This window comes from Typopeltis vanoorti, chromosome 15 (assembly GCF_054136105.1).
Source record: "Typopeltis vanoorti isolate ZY-2024b chromosome 15, IOZ_Tvanoo_1.0, whole genome shotgun sequence".
In the NCBI taxonomy this organism is placed as follows: domain Eukaryota; kingdom Metazoa; phylum Arthropoda; class Arachnida; order Uropygi; family Thelyphonidae; genus Typopeltis; species Typopeltis vanoorti.
The window spans coordinates 98,587,514-98,607,051 of record NC_143563.1 but is presented as its reverse complement, the minus strand read 5'-3'; the positions used below and the strand labels follow the sequence as shown (position 1 = coordinate 98,607,051).

Genomic DNA, 19,538 nt, shown 5'->3' with positions numbered 1-19,538 from the left:
GACAGAGCATTTATGATTCCTGCCGTCCGACATTCTTGTCCATGCACCCACTTCCCCCCCCCCCCCATACAGAAAGAGAGAGAGCGAGACTAATGAAAATTTGTTACCCACACGCAACTAGGCTTTTTTATTTTATAAATGTAAATTGTCATTTAAGCCTTGCGTTGCAAAATAATTCTTCCATGGAAATCGAGACATGCATTGTGAAACGGGAGTCTAATACAATATCCAAATATGTTTGACAGTTTAGTATCTGTTTTTCTTTTATTATTATTATTATTATTATTATTATTATTATTATTATTATTATTATTATTATTATTACTTGTTCACAAACTTCCATCTGCTCGTGCCATTAATGAACAGTCGCTACAAATTCCTCAAATCACATATTGCACAAATTTAAAGAAAAAACTGAACAGAAGTTAGCGATCACTGGAATTAATACTGTAAGTTTAATTATGCGCATTGTCACTCTTCATACACAGGATATTCCATGTGTATGAAACTTTTCAGACAGGACAGTAATGCTGGCATACAGTGTGACAAACAATATAAACAATTAAAATAATCTTGAAATTTGAAATGTGAATGATTACTCTGACTAGTCACATCATGTATTAAATTTTAATATTAATTGATGATAGCAAGATAGTTTCGTCACTTCTCATTGATCCCTAGTTTTTATTTGTTAAAGTTTAATTAAAAAACTAAAAGATAGGGATGGAATGACAGAATTCAGCCAGCGGAAAATACCCCAAAGCAAAAGTATACCAGGGTGGTGGAAAATTTGCCTTCATCTACAGAAGAAAATATCACTTCACACATAGAAAGAAACAAAGCAATAACAAACGGAAATCAAACTAGTAATAAACTTGATAAAGCATTTAAAATCTAGTAACAAAATGTTATTAAATCACACATTGATATAATCAAAATTCGCCAATTTAAAAACAACTAAAATTTTTAAACATCACTTTTAAATGATAAGAATCTTATCCTGCAACGTAGAATCGGTTGAGCTGCGACTTGTTGGTAAAATTTCGATTCAAAGTCGATCTTATTTCAGCTGTTAAAATAATCGCTGCCATTTGGTAACCTCAACAACTTGCACGCGTGCAATAATTTTCTGTTTACGCTTCTTACTAATTAATTTTTTGGGCTTGAAATGAATTATCAGTATTTTTATATTTCTCGTTTCGAAATCGTTTATTTTTTCTTTCTTCAAGGATTTGGTACATGCAGATAACAACTCTCTTTGTGTGTGTGTGTGTGTGTGTGTGTGTGTGTGTGTGTGTGTGTGTGTGTGTGTGTGTGTGTGTGTGTGTGTGTGTGTGTGTGTGTGTGTGTGTGTGTGTGTGTGTGTGTGTGTGTGTGTGTGTGTGTGTTTCAGTACTAAGCCGATAAATAAGACAACAGTCTCAAAGTACAACTTAAAAACGGCACCAATCTTCCTAATCGGTGATGTTATGTAGCATCCTTGATGACAATATCTGTAGACGAGGAATATCTAGTGTAAATGAAGTCGCGTACATTAGGAAGAAATTGTGTAATAAGTAATGCTAATGCTATATTTCGGATACTGCACTTTCTATCAGTTAATTTGGCTTCCGTTCATACTGCATAATCTTTAATCAAAAAAAGCGAGAACAGCTCACATGAGTTAGATTCATTATCACATGCTATGAAAACAGGTTTTTAATTAAAATGTAATAAAACGCAGAATAATTATTTTATGCATAATGATATACTTTTGACGTATATTTTTATTTATTAAAATTACGTCATCAAAAGATAACACTATAATGTACTGCTTCATACTAATGTTATAAAATTCAATCTTTTTTTTTTAAATGAAGTTTGTACTTTTCAAACTAAACAAATCTTTAAACTGGTTGCAAAAACAAAATATTGCCTCAAAGAATATTTAAAAATAAGAGAGTGAGTACTTTTTCCAACTAGAATGAATTCTCTTACATGAAAGTTATGCAAAATATTTTGCAAAACAGCTAGATGCTAATCTCTCATCGTCGTGCAGGATATACCCGTCTCGCCCACCAAAAGAGGCAGTCACCCTTTTCCAAGGTGACTTTCAAGGTATTTGATTTTTACTACTCTCTTGTTATAGGGTGAGGTCCGGTCAAACTACAGGGCTGAACCTAAGCTAAAAGTTCTTTACACCTCTTGCATTCATGCCTCAATAAATTTCTTTCGTATTTTTCTTTCCTTCTTTGTGTGTGTGTGTCTGTATCGGTTATAAAGTTCTAATGCGATAGTATCGCTTTAATGAAAAACAGTTAGATAGCTATATTAAAACGTTGCTATTGTTAAAATCTTGCATATTATTCATCAAATTACATGCAAGAACTTTGACAAGAGCGTGCAAGAAATTTCACCGTAATAAAACATGTCATATTTGCACAATTTATCAATATTCTGGCGCAAAAAAATAACGTTCTCAATATACGTATCGAGTATCAGATGTTAATACCAACCAACTATAAGTACCTATAAAACCAGCGTAAGGAAGATTACAAAATTATAAACTATAGCAATTAGATCTCAGTTCCAAAACTACTCAAAGATATTGAGCATTGTTTCTCTTAGTCTGCAGTTTCTCGCCTATAAAGTGTCACAGCCTACCACACTACAGTGGAACTATTAAAAAACTATTCCGTCTTGAGTAGACATTCTGTATTCAATAACTGTATTCCACAAACATCCTTAATTACTCTTGGCTTTCTATAAACGAAGACTGAATTTCATTTTTGAATCTGGGTCTCGTATTTCTTTTAGTATTTGGTTCGTGGTCACGCCATGCTTACTTTCAAAATAGCGATTCATTCAGCTTACCGAAACTGATCAAGAAAAATTTTTAATGAATGTTTAACCCAAAATTTCTAAACTTCAATGCGAAAATGCGAAAGTAGATATGTAATTTTAAAAAAATCGCATAAAACGGCCGACTAAAGTCCATCAGACTTTATTAGTCATATTCGTAAGTGAACAGTACTTAAGTTACTAGTACCACAGATATCAGTTTATCCGTAAAAACATAATATATAAGAATTGGGGGAGAATTTGTGGAGTATTTGTATTTTTTGCTGTTGTTAAAATCAGACAATTATACTAGCTCTGTTCAATAAGACCAACGTATATTTTCTTTTCACAGGAGAAGCTTCAATTTGCGAGTGACTGGTGCTATTGATTACCCCGAGAGCTAGTTTCTCAGGATAGTCGTTATAATCGTTACCTCGTGATATTTATTGAGCGCAGTGATTTAACACGCCACTGCACTGTTTTGCTTATGAACCGTCGTTAATTAACATACCTAATTAACCAGAGCTCGCCTGCAATGTTATTTGTACATGTATTCCCCAATTTCTTTATAAATTATTGTCGAACCAGAAAAATAAAATCAGGAAACATAAGTAAGAAAATAAAATTACACGAATAGCCTAAAACATGCTACTCTGAGAAAAAGGAACGTTTAGAAATTATTCGTCCTTTAGCAGGTGACATACAATAAAAATGAAAATGTAACGAAATGAAGAAGATACATGTAAATAAGACCTAATATAAGCGTGATTTTATCATTTAGCGAGGTAATAACTCCGTCTATGTAAATAGAACGTAAACGTCATCAGAATGCATGTCGTTAGGGCTGAAAGATTCCATTCAAAATATTCATTATAAACTATATACAGTATATTCTTTAGATTTCATATTTCTGTATAAATATAAATAAATAAACTGTTTTCGCCCTTTTTTGTGGGAGATATCAATTATTACGGTATTTTCTATCCTGTGTATGTATTTTTCTAACGTTGTGTAAAGTGTGATTTCTATAAATTCTCATGCCTTATCCATAACAACAAAGGAATAGGTAGGAAATAAAGGCTAAGGAACGATTTTTCATGAATGATAATTAATGTGCGTATGTTTTCCCTCAACCTAGTGATTGGTCGGTGGGGTAGCAATGCTACTTTACTAGGGAGTTATTACAGAACAAAGTGTTTTTCCGTTGCCTTCCTTGCCCGTATTCTATGTCTTCAAAACAGGCAAACCCTCCCTGTTTGCCTGTTTTGTTATCTACATCTTCCATATTCAAACACATTTATATAAGAGAATTCCATCAAATGCCTTGGTAAAGTCCAGAAGTATCGCCATGTTGCCATTTCCTCTATTGAACTCAGCTGTTACTTTATTATAAAAAGTGAGTAAATTATTAAGCCATGACTTATTCTTTGAAAAACCATGCTTCCTCACGCAACATCCTATTCTTATCCACCCAATTATGTGCTGCTATTTTTAAAATATGAAATAAATATTTTTGAGACCTATGAACCTTCTACTTCGCCTCAGCTATCACTCTTTCTTGCAATTAAAGATAAGATGGCTTACAACTTTCTTGCAAACTATCTTATCTCTGTTGCCGTATCAAAGTTTAGGAGATGTTACATGGATGACGTACTCTTTCCACGTAGAACTCATACTACATAGTACTAGGGATAAGTACGCTATTAAAAGCTATACAGCAGATTTTTCCCAACAAACAATAAACTACACTTCAAAATATTTCAAAATCCCACAAAGTACAGTAACTACATTCGCTTTGATTCATACCATTTCTTGTATCGAAAAATCTGTTATATTAGACAGTTCATTGACACATACATCACTAAAACACTTCAATTATAAATTACACCATATAAAAAAAGATTCGTAACTAATTATTATCCACTTCAATTATCAATTAGTTCAAAAATCCAAAAATCAATTGTTCCAAATCATAAACGTTGCCAAATCCAAATGAATAAAAATAATAAATTTTTGGCCTGCTTGAAAAAATGGTGAGCAAGTCAGGGAGTCAAAATTCTTACTTAAATTCATTGTAAATCTTGTAAACACTAATATGCTTAAATTATGCGATAAAGTGATTGAATCATCATTCGAGGGTACTACTTCCGACCAATTATATTTATCTCATATTACATACAATATCATTGGTAGACAGCATTGCATAATACTGCCTACCACTAATACTGTAGTATTAATGTTATAAGTCTGAGTTTAGATAACTGTAGTTACTTTACAGTTTATCAGAGAGAAAGATTACTTATCCAACATACTCATTTTCATTTAATCAGAAAAATATCTTGAGGCGTGAACATTGTTAAACCTCGGCAGTGACCATCACACTCTCTCTATTGTTAACAGTTGATAATCCATTATTCAGCTGGTACGCCACTTGCTTCGGGGAAACCGGCCACTTTATTGTGATGTCATCGGCGCAGGGCGTATGCTTTCAACAGAACAAATACTAATGCAAAGCCTTCTGAAGAGGTCGTTCAAGAGATTAAGGAATAGTTCACTGGTAGATCAGTTAACAAAGGGACAATACAAGAATGTTATAAGGGCAGGTTCACAAAAAATGGTATTCAAATATTCGTACATCTAAGAAAGTAATTATATGTGATTCGGGGGCGAAACATCCTGTGAAATAAATACACTATTCAGAATAGGATCATGGTTATATCTGCTGTAAGATTTTCATAAATAATGAAATAATAAACACTTGGAGGATGCCTAATATTTGCTGTTAGTTTACGTTTAGCTTACTTTGCAATAAAGATGACACAACAGCAATGAATTTGCAATTCTATGATACCAAAATTCTGTTTCAAATTTACACACACACACACACACACACACACACACACACACACACACACACACACACACACACACACACACACACACACACACACACACACACACAGTTCCATATTTTAAAAGCAGTTCTATGCACTATGCTCTATGCACTAGCAATGCTATTGTTATGAATAATCGAATACACTGTGAGATTGTTCGCTTTTGTTAGCCTTTGTGTCTTTCAGGGGAGAATGCTGGTCTTGAAATTCACGCTTACTCTTGTTATCATTCAGGGAGTGAGAGGTGTGATTGAAATCTGATTATCGGAATAATGAATTACTGTAATGACCATTTAAAATTATATATTTAGAAATTTATGTCCATTTAATCATACAAATACAACATTTATTTTACAAATGATATTCTATCTTTTTCAATTTAGCTACTTGAATACAAATTCTACCCTACGGTTCTTCTTTATGAACTGGTCAATAACATCGTCATAAAAAGTTAGTTGTAACTTAATTTTCCCAAGCAACACGCACACTTGTAAAGGTTGGTGAAGCTCACTGGCTAGAGCTACGTTGACTGCGTATGGTTTCATTTAATCATAAAAATATCTTGAGGCGTGAACATTGTTAAACCTCGGCAGTGACCATGACACTCTCTCTATTGGTTTAAGTTTTTCTCTCTCTGTGGTTTAAACAACAGAGTGAGACGGCGTAAAATGGCTATGCGCGCGCATGAAATCACAATGCTGAAGCGAGGACCTGGAAGCTCCTACAACCGAGCAAGCCAAGGTAGCTTTGACTAGACGAGCAAGCATCGGCCTTCGTAAAAAACGCAAAGCTCAATTATTGGCGCGCAAGCTTAAGACGTCTTCTGTCTACAAAAATAAAAGCCTAAATGGAATGCTTATAAATGCATGCATTTATTAACAAATAAATAATACTTCTTTCTCAATTAATGAGAAAGAAGTACTATTTAGCAAGTGGTGTCTTTCAGATATCAGTTTCGAAAAATGTATTTTATCTTTGGGATGATTAATTCTCAAACGTTGATCTTTCAGATTAGATTTTTGAATATATATTAAAATATATATTCAAAAATTTTTGAATATATATTAATTTTGAATATATAGCTTATATTAAAAAAGAACTTATCAAATTGAAGGGAACAAATTTTACTATATACCGTTATCTCTCACAATTAAAGGAGTCGTGTTGATCAGTCGTCTCATAAATAGTGATCGTGACTCGCATAGCCATAACATTTACATCTGATCGTAAATATATCAATTCCAAAACCATAATATGCAATAAAACGTAGACGAAAACGTTAATGATTAACATCTGTTGCTTTAATCACTTATTAGATAAGCAGTCCTCTTGCTATTATTTGTAGTTTAGTGTATATAACATTAAAAAAGAATTTCCAAAAAAAAGTATTGTCAAAAATAAGATGCTCAATATCACATCGCGATGGCTTTATTAACAGCATTAAATTCTCTCATTATGGCCCGAAATGAATTTAGTTTCAAATTATGGCCTACATTTTATTGAATCCACCAATAAAGATGAAAGGAATGATAGGCAGAAAGGCGTACCCGTGAAACAATCTGTTTGCCATCGTTTCGCTGGCTTAAAAGCTCTGTACTGCAGAAAAGTTACATACACATTATCAACCGGTATTATATTTACAAGTTTATTGACGATCAAATACAGCGCATAAGAAAATTAATGGATAAATTATTAATAATAACGCTGAACTCTAAACTAAACAAAAACGTAGTCTTCTTTCTTATATAAATCAGGCTAATCTTAGAAATTTTCGGAAACTAATGATTGAAAATCACACTTTTTTCTATTATTTGGGTTTCCTAAGAAATCAACACATTATATCTCAAATGGCAAAGACGAATTATTTATATATATATTTTTTATGTGTATTTTTTAACGATATTCTAGATGGTTTGAAGAAAGATGTACAATTGGGTTTCATTAATGGAAAGTTAGAAAGGATGATACAGAATGTCTCTGGCATATGTTAACTTATGAGAATCGAACAAATTAATACTGTGGGCAGAAAAGAGTTGAGCCAGTTCAATGTTTCTGAGTCATAGTTTTGCATTTTTGTTTATGGAAATCACAGTTCTGGCCATGTATTATGTTCGTGGAACTGCAGTACCAAAATATTTTGCTTTTGGAATTAAAAGAACAAACCTCTAAACTTAAGTAAATCTAGAAATATGTAGTTTATTAGGATAATCCATGTAACCTTAGTTTCCTTAGTTTCTGCAATATGACACTATTTCTTAAACTATTGCTAATTAACTTCGCGGAATAAAGATCGAAAAGTATTACGGTTGTAAGAATGAATCTTCCGTTAGCTTATATTATATATTATGATATTTCTTTATAATTTAAACATGAATTAACAGAAAATAAAAGGAGTGCAGAGTCTAAATTTGACAATTTATATACACTTTTGTATATCCTCTTATTAATCTGCAATGTAGCTCTTTTAAGACACTTCAGGCCTGCAATAATTTATGTTAATTAATATTAATAGTTATAACTTTATAGAGTTGTCATTTGAAACACTGGCATTCGCTGAGCACAATTCGGCTGAATTTTGAATTCTTCTTTTTCTTTCACTCTGCCTTATCCCATGTTAAACGGGGTCGGCGCACCAATCTTTAACCTTCCTCTTCCAAGTTCTCCTGTCCAGGGCATCCTTCGGACTCCATCCTTTCTCCCTAAGATCCTCTGTCATCTTATCCCTCCACCTGAGCTTGGGCCTGCCTCTTTTCCTCCTTCCCTCCAACTCCATATACTCCACTTGTTTACCAACATACTCCTCACCCTTCCTCTCAACATGTCCAGACCACCTCAGCCTACTTTCTTGTATCTTCTTGCCAATTGGTCCCACCTTAACCGTCCCTCTGATGCAGTCATTCCTTATCCTGTCCTTCTTTGTCACACCACTCATCCATCTCAACATCCGCATCTCCGCTACCTCCATCTTCCTCTCCTGTGCCTTGGTTATAGGCCACGTCTCCGCACCATGGAGCATCGCCGGCCTCACCACCATCTTATAGAGCTTTCCTTTCCTCTTACAACTCACTCTCTTGTCGCACAGGACCCCGCTCATCTTCCTCCAATTCATCCAACCGCATGTTATTCGGTGCTGTATTTCCTCATCCAGGTCACCATTCCTCTCGACAACCGACCCAAGGTACTTGAATTTCTTCCCTGAAATTAGCCTTCCACCCTGGAGTCGTATGACGATATCCTCGTCACTCCCCGTTGACATATATTCAGTCTTCACCCGGTTAATTTTCATGCCGCTCTCCTCCAATGCCTTTCTCCACTCTTCCAGGGTATTTTCAAGCTTCTCTCGGGATGATTCGCATAGAACAATGTCATCGGCAAACAGCATGCTCCATGGTGCCTCCTTCTTGACATCCTCAACTAATCCATGACCAGGTCAAAGAGGTAGGGGCTCAGAGCTGACCCTTGGTGTAGCCCTACGACAATAGGGAACCCTTCTGTCATGCCGACACTAGACCTGACCTGAGTTTCTGTTCCCTCATACATCTCCTTCACCAACCTCACGTACTTCTCCGACACTCCCTTCTTCCTCATACACCTCCATACCTCCTGCCTGGCCACTCTGTCGTATGCCTTTTCCAGATCTATAAACACCATGTGCAGATCCACTTGCATCTCTCTATATTTCTCCATCAATCGCCTTAGCGCAAATATTGCATCCGTTGTCCCTCTTCCTGGCATAAATCCAAACTGCTCCTCACCAATTTTCGTTTCCTGCCGTAACCTTGCTTCAATTACTCTTTCCCATATTTTTAATGTGTGTGACATCAGCTTGATTCCTCTATAGTTGCCACAGTCTTGAACATCTCCTCTTCCTTTGTAGATTGGGACGAGAATACTTTTCCTCCATTCCTCTGGTATCTTTTCCTGTTGGGCTATTTTACACATCAGATCCCATAACATATCCACGCCCTCACTGCCCAAACTTTTCCATACTTCCCCAGGTATCTGGTCTGCTCACACAGCCTTTCCATTCTTCATTTTTCTCAGTACCCAAACCACTTCCTCTCTACTTATGTCTTGCACCGGTCTCTCATTTACCTCTCCATCCTCGCATCTCTCTTGGATTCTCCTCATTTAGTAGTTTTCAGAAATATTCTTTCCATCTTCCTCTGATGTCTTCGCCATCGTTTCTCTCCAGTTCTTCATAAACCTCATCAACTGCCCTCGCTTTCACCCTTGCCACAGCTCTCTTTGCATTTTTCTTTGCTAATCTATATGCCTCCTTGTCGGCTCTAGTTCCAGTCATGAATTTTGAATTCTTCTATAATATGCTTATTCTCAGGTATTTCATTCAATATTCGGAAATACTTCATGCTTTCTAGAGAGAATTTATTTATATTCACAACTTCACCACTGTTTTTAGTTTAGTTAAAATAAGAAACAAATTATAGAATTGATCTAACTATCGATGATTTAATAATAATAAAAGCAGATTCATAATTATGATTCATATTCATAATTATTATTTAAATCAAAAATATTAAAATATTTTTTCTTATCGCTGCAATATTAATCTAATCAGATACAATCATATAAAAATCAACAATGAATAATATAAGGTTACTGTACATTGTACCTGCATCGAATGAGTATGCATCGAAAGACATACTCATTCAAGTTAAAGTATAGATTTATTTTCTCTATTTGAATCTAGCCCCACAAAAAGGTTTTAAATTATCATTCACTTAGTGTGGTGGGATAAGATTAGATAACTCATATACCAGATTAGATACTAAACATGTTAATTTTTCAAGCCACTTCAAGCTTCCAATAAGCAAGGAAGACATGATATTCATCTATCACTTAAAGAGATTCGGAAACATTCGAATCCACTGCTGGATTTGAATGTTTCTGAATCTGTGGTTGGATGGAGAAAGGATACTGTATCATACATAAATAAAGGATATTTGGGCAACCGATAAGTTGATTGAAAGACTTCAAGAGTCATTTTTGAAATTTTTGACATATTAGTATTTTAAACTATTTAGTATTTAAAATAGTAGGAAGAAAGTAAAAAGGCAAGGCCTTTTTACTTTTTTCTTCTTTAACCCACATCAGGTCACTACTGGACGAAGATCTCCCCTAATTTTCTCCATTCTATTCTCTTTTCGACTTTCTTCATCCATTACATTCCAGCAATCATAATAATTGTACAGTGCCATTTCTTCCTTGCACTTCCTCTTTGCCTACCCATCCAGAGGTCTCCATTCTGTTAATAATTTAGGCCATTTCGTGTTGTAATGCCTTTCACTGCTAGCTCATCTACATTTTTTATGCGTAAGATATTTAATAATGCTCTCTACATCTGTTCTTGATAATAACAAATGAGAGCGTATCCTATCTCTCTAAGCGTCACACGGAGCATATTCCTTTCTATTATTCTCTAAGTAACTTCCAATTTGTTGAACCATCTCCATAATTAAATTCCGGGTTTCACTGTTATATATAATTACAAGTAAGGTATAATGGTTGAAAGCTTTCATCTTCAAACTAATTGGAATATTACCTTTGAAGATACATTTTATCTTCCCAAAATCATTTAACCTGTTTGAATCCGTCTTTTCATTTCTTCTATTTGTCCATCTTTGACTTTTATGATTTGTCCCAGATAAACATATGAATCCACTCCCTCCATTTTCTCCATCTTCCAACATAATTATTTTGGTATTAAATTTTTCATTTATCATTACTTTTGTTTTGCTTAAATTTATCTTGAACTTAATTTGACTGCACTCTTGAGTTAATTCCCTTAACTTTATTTATAGATCTTCTCCATCTTCTGCAAAGAGAACTAAGTCAGAACCTTTCTGTTAATTCCAACTCCTCAATTTTTCCGATTCATTTTATGAAAAACTTCCAAAGACAGTGGTAAAAGGTTTTGGCAGTATTGTATCTCCCTGTCTTACTCCCCTATTGATCGGAATTTTTTCACTTTTTAATGTTTTTTTCTTAATGTTGTTCTTAATGTTTTCATTGCATATTACGACTTAATTGCTTATTTACTTTACAGTATATTTATTTATATTTACATTTAGATTTCTGACTAGTCATTTTTTATATCAAGAGCAATGCAAAATAAAAGTTGTAGCAATCGATGCTGTGGGGAAGTGTCTATGGAGAAAGAAGGGGTTATTAGTGTGTTTTTGAATAGATGTAACTACATTAGTACAGCAGTTCATGGGACTCCAGCCGTTCAAGGAATAGAATGACAGAAGATAGAATTTACACATTTGAGTAATGTCTTGAGTGGTAAAGGACACCAAGTTTTTTTAAGGCTGAAGAGGCTATATATTTGTAAGAGAAAAGGCTAGAGATGTAAATCAACCCAAGAAATCTGGTCTTACCTGGAGATCTAAGCATTAGCGAAGATGGGAGGAGGTGAAGTTATATCTTGCGAAAAATAGGACTGCGTTTTGTAGTAACTGAGGTTCACAGTTATCCAACTGGAGAACAGCAAGGATATCAATTTATAAAGCATGACTCGTTGAAGATTTCGAAGCTCAGAGCTCAGAACATTTGAGCACTTCTACATTTGATAAGATTATCAAATGAAGACGAGTAATAGAGTCTAATGTCATCAGCAAAACATGGAAAAGATAAAAAGGGAAAGCATTTCCTTAAGATACCTTTAATTTTTTTTTAAAAAAGTGAAAATAGATGAGCTCAGTTTTCTATTAATTAAACATTATTGGGTAATTAAAGATTGTGTATTAATAATCAAAGTCAAAGAACATAACAATGCCGAAAATTTTAGAGAAAATACTCTAAAACACTTTCTTCTGATTGTTTTTAATTCAACAAAAAAGTCGTATTTCCAACTTGTTTGTGACCTCGACTATTTCGCACAATTATTGGTGAGTGTTCGCAATGACACAAAGCATCCATCACCCAAGGCAGAAAACAAGGTGAACAAGAGGAAGTAGATTTCTTGAAGAGTGACCTCGAATTTTAAGCCACTCCCTTCCTGCTCCATATATTTATGGTATACGCTGAAGGTCTATTTATATGCAACATGAAAATCGAAAGATGTGCCAGCATTTAAAAAAATTTAGTGATGCTATTCAAATGGGAGAAACCCCCTCCCAAAGTCATTTGAATATTCAGTTGCACTAGACATAAATGAAAAAAATAGTTGTACCTGTTGACGCAAGAGCTTAGCTATCGATTTGCTAATTTATCTCTATTTTTATCAGAAAAATCTCTTAACGAAATAAAGAAGTTTGTTACGTTACGTTTAGTTGTTAAACTAGAGTCATTTATTTTCTGTTACAAATATATCATTAGAATCAAACGACCTCCAGATGCCCGCATATAATTACAATATACATAGATGATTTGTTCTTATATTGCTGATTATATGAAATTAGCAATAGGAAAGATGTGCAGAAACTTTAAAAGAAGCCGTCAGACCTCTTGATAATAATAGAATAATTAGTCTAAACTTCCTTAAAACATATATCAAATAAGCTTGAACCGAAGTTAGTCAAGTAATTAATCAAACTGCTAGTTTACTGAGATTTTCTCTTTAAGCTTATAATAATATTTTAAGATTTAACATATGCAAATTTGTTTATATTTTCATACGAAGCATAACAGTTTAAAAGTGCTGCGTTAATAAATAGAAATGTGCAAAAAACCAGTATGATGTATTAGTATGCATTTTTATGTGAATTGTTCCCACATGTGGCTGTAAACTTATCGCACATTTGTGAAAAAGCTAAGGATTAGAGGAACCTCGAGTAATACGGGATACTACCATTTTACACATAAAATAGTAGTATTCCGTATTACCCAAAATTCCTCTAGATAAACCGAAAACCTTGCTCCAGAGACCAAACATGGCACTTTTAATAAGCCACTTCCGGTCCCGGTTATAGTGGTTTCACATCGGGTGATGAAAAACATTCACCACCTTTAAGTGCTGAATATGTTTATGTATTATGTTTAATATGTTTAAGCTCAATGACTAATCACAGACAGCATAATAATTGTTATGTAATAATTATTTCTTAATTGTGCTACAATCACATGAATTCGTCGATGCCTTGCTTCAAGCCTTTTAGACTATAAACTACGTTCCTTTTGTAGGCAACCACACGTATCTAGTGTGCAAGGTTCTCTCACTCACACACACAACACACACACACACACACACACACACACACACACACACACACACACACACACACACACACACACACACACACACACACACACACACACACACACACACACACACACTCAAAAAAAGGAAATCATTGCAGACAAATCATAAATGGCATTTCGTAATCTAATTCTTGTATAATAACGCTATTCATTATCACAACAGTTTCACGTAAATGCCTAATTTGATTGATAAAACAACTAGTTAATAAATAAAAAAAAGTAAAACTGAAATTAATTAGTTGTTTTAAGAATCAAATTAGGCATTTACTTTTATAATGCAACTGTTATGATAATGAATAGCGATCATTTGATAACATTTGAAATATCAAATGTTATCAAATGCTGATACAAAATTAATAACGGAAAACTCCCGTACAAAGATTATTTCTACGGGATTATTTATTTATAAACTCTATGTCTAGTGAAGATTGCATGTTCTGTAAGTCCAGACTTTTCAGAAAGTCTGGACTTACAGAACAATTATTATCTGGTAGACACTTGGATAATTAAGGTGTGGAAGCTTCCGTGCTCCTGTGGATTATTTTATTTCGGACAAACAGGAAGATCTGCCTCTATTCGGCTAGAAGAACACCAATCTTATATTGAATACTTTAAACCTGAAAAGTCTGGACTTGCAGAACATGCCATCTTCACTAGACAGTGAAGATGGCATGTTCAATGAAGATAGAGTTCACTGGAGAAAGACAAGAGTCCTTCACAAAAGTCGGTTCTTCATGGAACGCCTTTATAAAGAAACATGTGAACCTTTACTTCATTCTCCTAACTTAAACAGATCTGACGGCTTACGTCTATCCCCTTTATGGGAGATAGTATTTTATAAATCGGCTAATCTTTCCTAACTTTTTATTGTATATATATATATATATATTTTTTTTTTTTTTTTGTTAGGAAATGTATTGACCTTTTTAGTTATCTTACACTAGCTACTTAGGTGGCACTTTTTGGAATTGTCAGTTATTGTTTAATTTGAGCTTAATGTACTGAAGATGCCTGTGACACACAGGCGAAAATTATACTATTAAATAATCTTTGTACTTGAGTTTTCCGTTATTAATTTTGTATCGATATGTCTACTCACGGTATACCTTTTTAAAACTTGTTATCAAATGCTGTCGAGAGAGAGAGAGAGAGAGAGAGGCATAATATTATCATTTCCATAAGTAGTTTTGTTTGTTTAGAAAAAAAAATGGTCTAATTATAGCGAAGAAATAGTCTGAACTTAAAAAAAAAAACTTTTGAATCTAACACTGAAAAACGAACGTATTGAAGCGTACACATAATAACTAAATGCAAATCGAACCAGAAACTTCATAAAGTGTTAAAATACTGTAAGTTTTATAATTTCTGTTTGATTTTTTATTGCGGATATTTATGTTGTTTGTTTTCACAATAACTAGCATGATTTCTGTGAGAAATTGACAATACTGAAATAGAGTTGGGATACTTTGAAATTATAGGTGATGTAACTATTAGCCAGTATATAATATCTGTTAATTGCAAATTTTGTAGGATGCAATATCCTCCTATATACAAGACTGATTAAGTTAAGCAGTACTCTTCATAAAAGTGTCTCGCATATTAGATGCATTCGAAGCCAAGTCCTTCACCGAACGATAATTGTGCCAGGCTATCGCGACTGTGTTCAACACCCTTCAAAGGACATCAGCTGTGAGGATTTCATTTAAATTATAAAAAACAAAGAGCGCGACACATGTTATAGGAAATATTAACATGAGACGCAAGTTAATATCTCCGACTGAATCAATGGAATTCAATTTAATTTACTAGTTCTTTTTATGTGTATCCAATCCAAAAAATGTAAGAAAGGCTGTAAACCTGTCGTCCATTTAATACCGTAGATGGACTAACATTACATAATTTTTCAACCAATTTAAGGCTCCATTAAGCAGGGTCACAAGGGAGATAAATTTTGTCTACTTCCTAAAGACTTCACAAACATCCATGCCACACTGGAATTGCAACCAAGATACATGCTGTAGGTTGTAGGGTACAGACGGAAATCCACTCTACCAAATAGGTTACAACATTATCGAAATGTTTCAGAAAAATCTACAAACGCTGTAGACTCAGAAAATTCAGATCGGATGAGCATATATACAAGCAACTTCAACTTTATACTTTTATAATGACGAAGTTTACTAACAGTAATATTTTCGAGAAGTTTAAATTTTGGCCATTTGTAGAAGCAAAATTATGAAAATTTGCTGTAAAAATTTCGAAAATTGAATTGGTAACTGCAAAATAAAATAAAAATATATATCTAGCGTAAAATAGGTCACCTTGTCTAGTACACTACAACTTTTGACCCATTCATTGGATTTACCACTGGATAATTATTTTGAATACTTTATATCATCATGACTGTTCTCGGGATAAACCGGGTTTCCGAGAAGGACATTTTTATTTAGAAATACTTTTTACAAGATTCTCAAGCTAGCATTCGAACTTAGGTCTTGACAACCAAGAACGCATGTCACGTTGTCCTGGCGCCTGCGCTACCTATCCTATCCTTCTCATCCGTCTAGGACGGGTTGAGTCCCCTCCTAATGAAGGGCTTCTGGCATATTAATGCAGTCGGTTCGCCACTCCTCTGCTGCATCCCCTAATGGCGATATTCATAACTGTAATCCGCGCGTGTTCACCGGGTCGGTTTGCCTGCTTGCGGGATGAAAAACACAAGATAAACTGGGGGGAAACCCTGTTGTCCACGCCCAAGACCGGCTAACTTGGTTATGGCTGAGGAAGATCCTTGAGCTCCTCACGTCGTCGACGGGAATCGAACCTAGGACACTCCTTCCCCAGGCATATGGTTGCGAAGCGCATAGCCATTAGGCTATCCGCGCGGACGCCTGCGCTACATTGCCGTTCATTGTAGTAGCATGCGTTAATTTGGCTTGTTCTGTTGGCGAATAGTTTAAAGAAAATATTTCTTTAGTTTATTATCTAAAATTGACAACTGTCCTGTAGCCAGTGACACTGGAAAAATGTTTCGAGTGTAATTATGAATTTCGTTGATGTACAAGAAACAGATTGTGTTTAAGATTGATATTACCAGTGTTTTGCGGACATATTTTGCGAAATTTCTGTAGCAGTGCTTAATTGAAGAGAGAGCAGGATTCCGTTAAGTTTCGTGGTCGTTGGTATCAAGCTATCCCCTGAAAATAGATTCAAAAAGGGGGGGGCGGGAATGCTTAGCTGAGCTGAAATGGTCTCCCAGATGAAATTATAAGTATTCAATTGAAAAATATTGTTTTACAGTATCCGTAAAAAATTTCATGACTTAAATAAAGTCATGAAAAGTTTGTTAGCTTAAATGAAATTTTAAGCTAACAAAAAATTACGATTGGTGATATAATTTTTACACAAGTATCAATTTGTTCATACAAAATAAACAAGTATTATAAAGATACACAACTGCGTATAGAACAAATGACTTCGTGGGCAGGAGACGTTTACAAATTACAACTTTCGTTTTTAAATTCATCCCCAATCACAACATTTTAAAGTATTTCAGTCGAATATCTACACGTTAGCATCTCTCTCTCTCTCTCTCTCTCTCTCTCTCTCTCTCTCTCTTAGAGAAAAAATGTCTTTATCTTTCATAATAGTAGTATGAACATTGCCATTATGGCCCATTACAGGCACAAAGAAAACACGTTTCAACTGCGAACCCTTTTTTAAACTAGGATGCTACTTAACTTAAAATATACTTCATAATTTAGACTTCGATAGCTCGGATATGAGCCAAATAACCCAATATGATCTATTGCAAATATTATTAGTTTCTGCCTGGTCTCCGAAGAGAACCAATAGTTCTAAGAGTAGCTGCCAAGCCATAATTATCGTTAAATGAAAAAGTGCCGCACTTTTGCCAGCCTTTAATAAAAGCGACAATAAAGGAGTACATATTCTGGATACAGTGTCTTTTAGAGTAAACCAGTACAAGACAATTTACTCTGATATTATATGCGCATATATTATTGATTAATTTTTGGGACTTCTTTTAAAGTTTTATAGTTTAAGCATTATTCTTATCTTTCCCTAAATATTTCTTTACAATCATCAGACGCTCAATGGCCTTTTCGCTCCTTTACTAACCAACAAGCTGTGTGTTTGAATCCCACGGTGCACCATGGGCTTTAATGTTTCATCATTAAAATTTCAACAGTATAAATAATATAACTGGTTTAATCTGTTTCTAAGGCATTTTATTATATTTAAATTAGTACACAACACAATATTGTGCGTATCTCAGAAATTTATGTTAAGCCCAGTCAAATTACTAATCACATTTTAGAAGGAATTTTAACAAAATATGTTTTCAAAGTGTAGGTTATTAATGCGAGAAATTACATCATTACTTTGGTAAATTTACGATATTTTGATGTTGTTAGTTTGTGACATATAAAAGAAATATCAGGTCAGGGTTCCTCTCCTGCATTGAATGAATTGCCACTTCCGAAGTGTGACGTGTTAAGCAGCTGGTGACGTCACTTCAAATATTTCACCTTTCCATTCCTCTTCCCCCCCCCCAAAAAAAAGTCACGTAGTAGGGGGAATAAGTTGTTACGTATTCAGGTGTAGTTAGCATCTAACGGAATCTCAGCCCACGCTCTTATTCAAGAAGAGAAGTTAAATGCAGAAAGCTAAATGCATGATGTTTAAAACTCGTAGCAGTGGTCTTTTTAATTCTTAACGGACAATTAAAAAAAGAAATGTACATAGGCACGCATATAAACCGTAATGAACTAAATTGTTTAATCAGCATATTAGTCATGTAAGAACGGATAAAGATATATTATAATATAGGCATTTTAGAAGGTTATCCCATTTCGTCCCCCGCCCCCTTCCATCACGCTCACATGTAATGCTATGTAGGGCGGAAAGGGAGTTACCCGGAGCACAATTCTTGGGAACACCTCAAGTTCTCCATCTTTCTTTATGGTAAAGGGAGTTTAGCCGTCTTACCAGTTTACCCGGTCTTAACTGCAGTGATAAATCCCGTTGTCTCGGTCATAAAGTGGGTAAAAGAGTATCTATAATATCTGGAAACATACCAATGTGTTCAACCTTAGTATGCTGAATGTTTCATAAATAAATAAAACCAATCAATGTATTTATTTTCCGGTTTGACTGAAATTTTCAAGCTGTCAACTACCATTGAAATTAACTTAATATTTATGTGGATCCCATCCGCTACACGTAGTAAACCTATAGTAATAACGTACTGTAGGCGAGATGAAAAATAGATAATCAAGAATCCTTGATCTCGATACCAACATGAAACTTTTCGATCTGCTTTGTCTCCATTAAGTAGAGTGGTCTCGCACCAGGCGATGAAATTCGTTTACCACCAAAGATATTTACAAACATCTATCCCACAGCCTGTCGGCTGAAGAGCGAATACGCCGTTTAAGACAGCCGAGTTGGCTGACTTAAATATGCCTATGCCACTTCTAATAGTAAATTTCACATATAATAAAAATATCTAATTTTATAACAGAATAATGGTGTTAAAGAGATTCAATGCTATGGAAATACGAGCTTAGTTTAATGGAA

The 19,538-nt window shown here is 34.5% G+C and overlaps 1 protein-coding gene across 9 annotated transcripts in view; it reads right to left on the bottom strand.

The window, feature by feature from the left end:
- LOC150099022 (uncharacterized) overlaps positions 1-19,538 on the bottom strand; it is a 589,139-nt gene that overhangs the window by 500,151 nt on the left and 69,450 nt on the right. For 5 of the 9 annotated variants that reach the window (XM_090405629.1, XM_090405627.1, XM_090405626.1 and 2 more), the window contains exon 2: positions 12,116-12,339. The exons of the other annotated variants lie outside the window; for them this stretch is intronic. The gene's annotated coding sequence lies outside the window, so the exon portion shown is untranslated. The remainder of the gene's footprint in view (positions 1-12,115; positions 12,340-19,538) is intronic. 9 annotated transcript variants of the gene reach the window in all.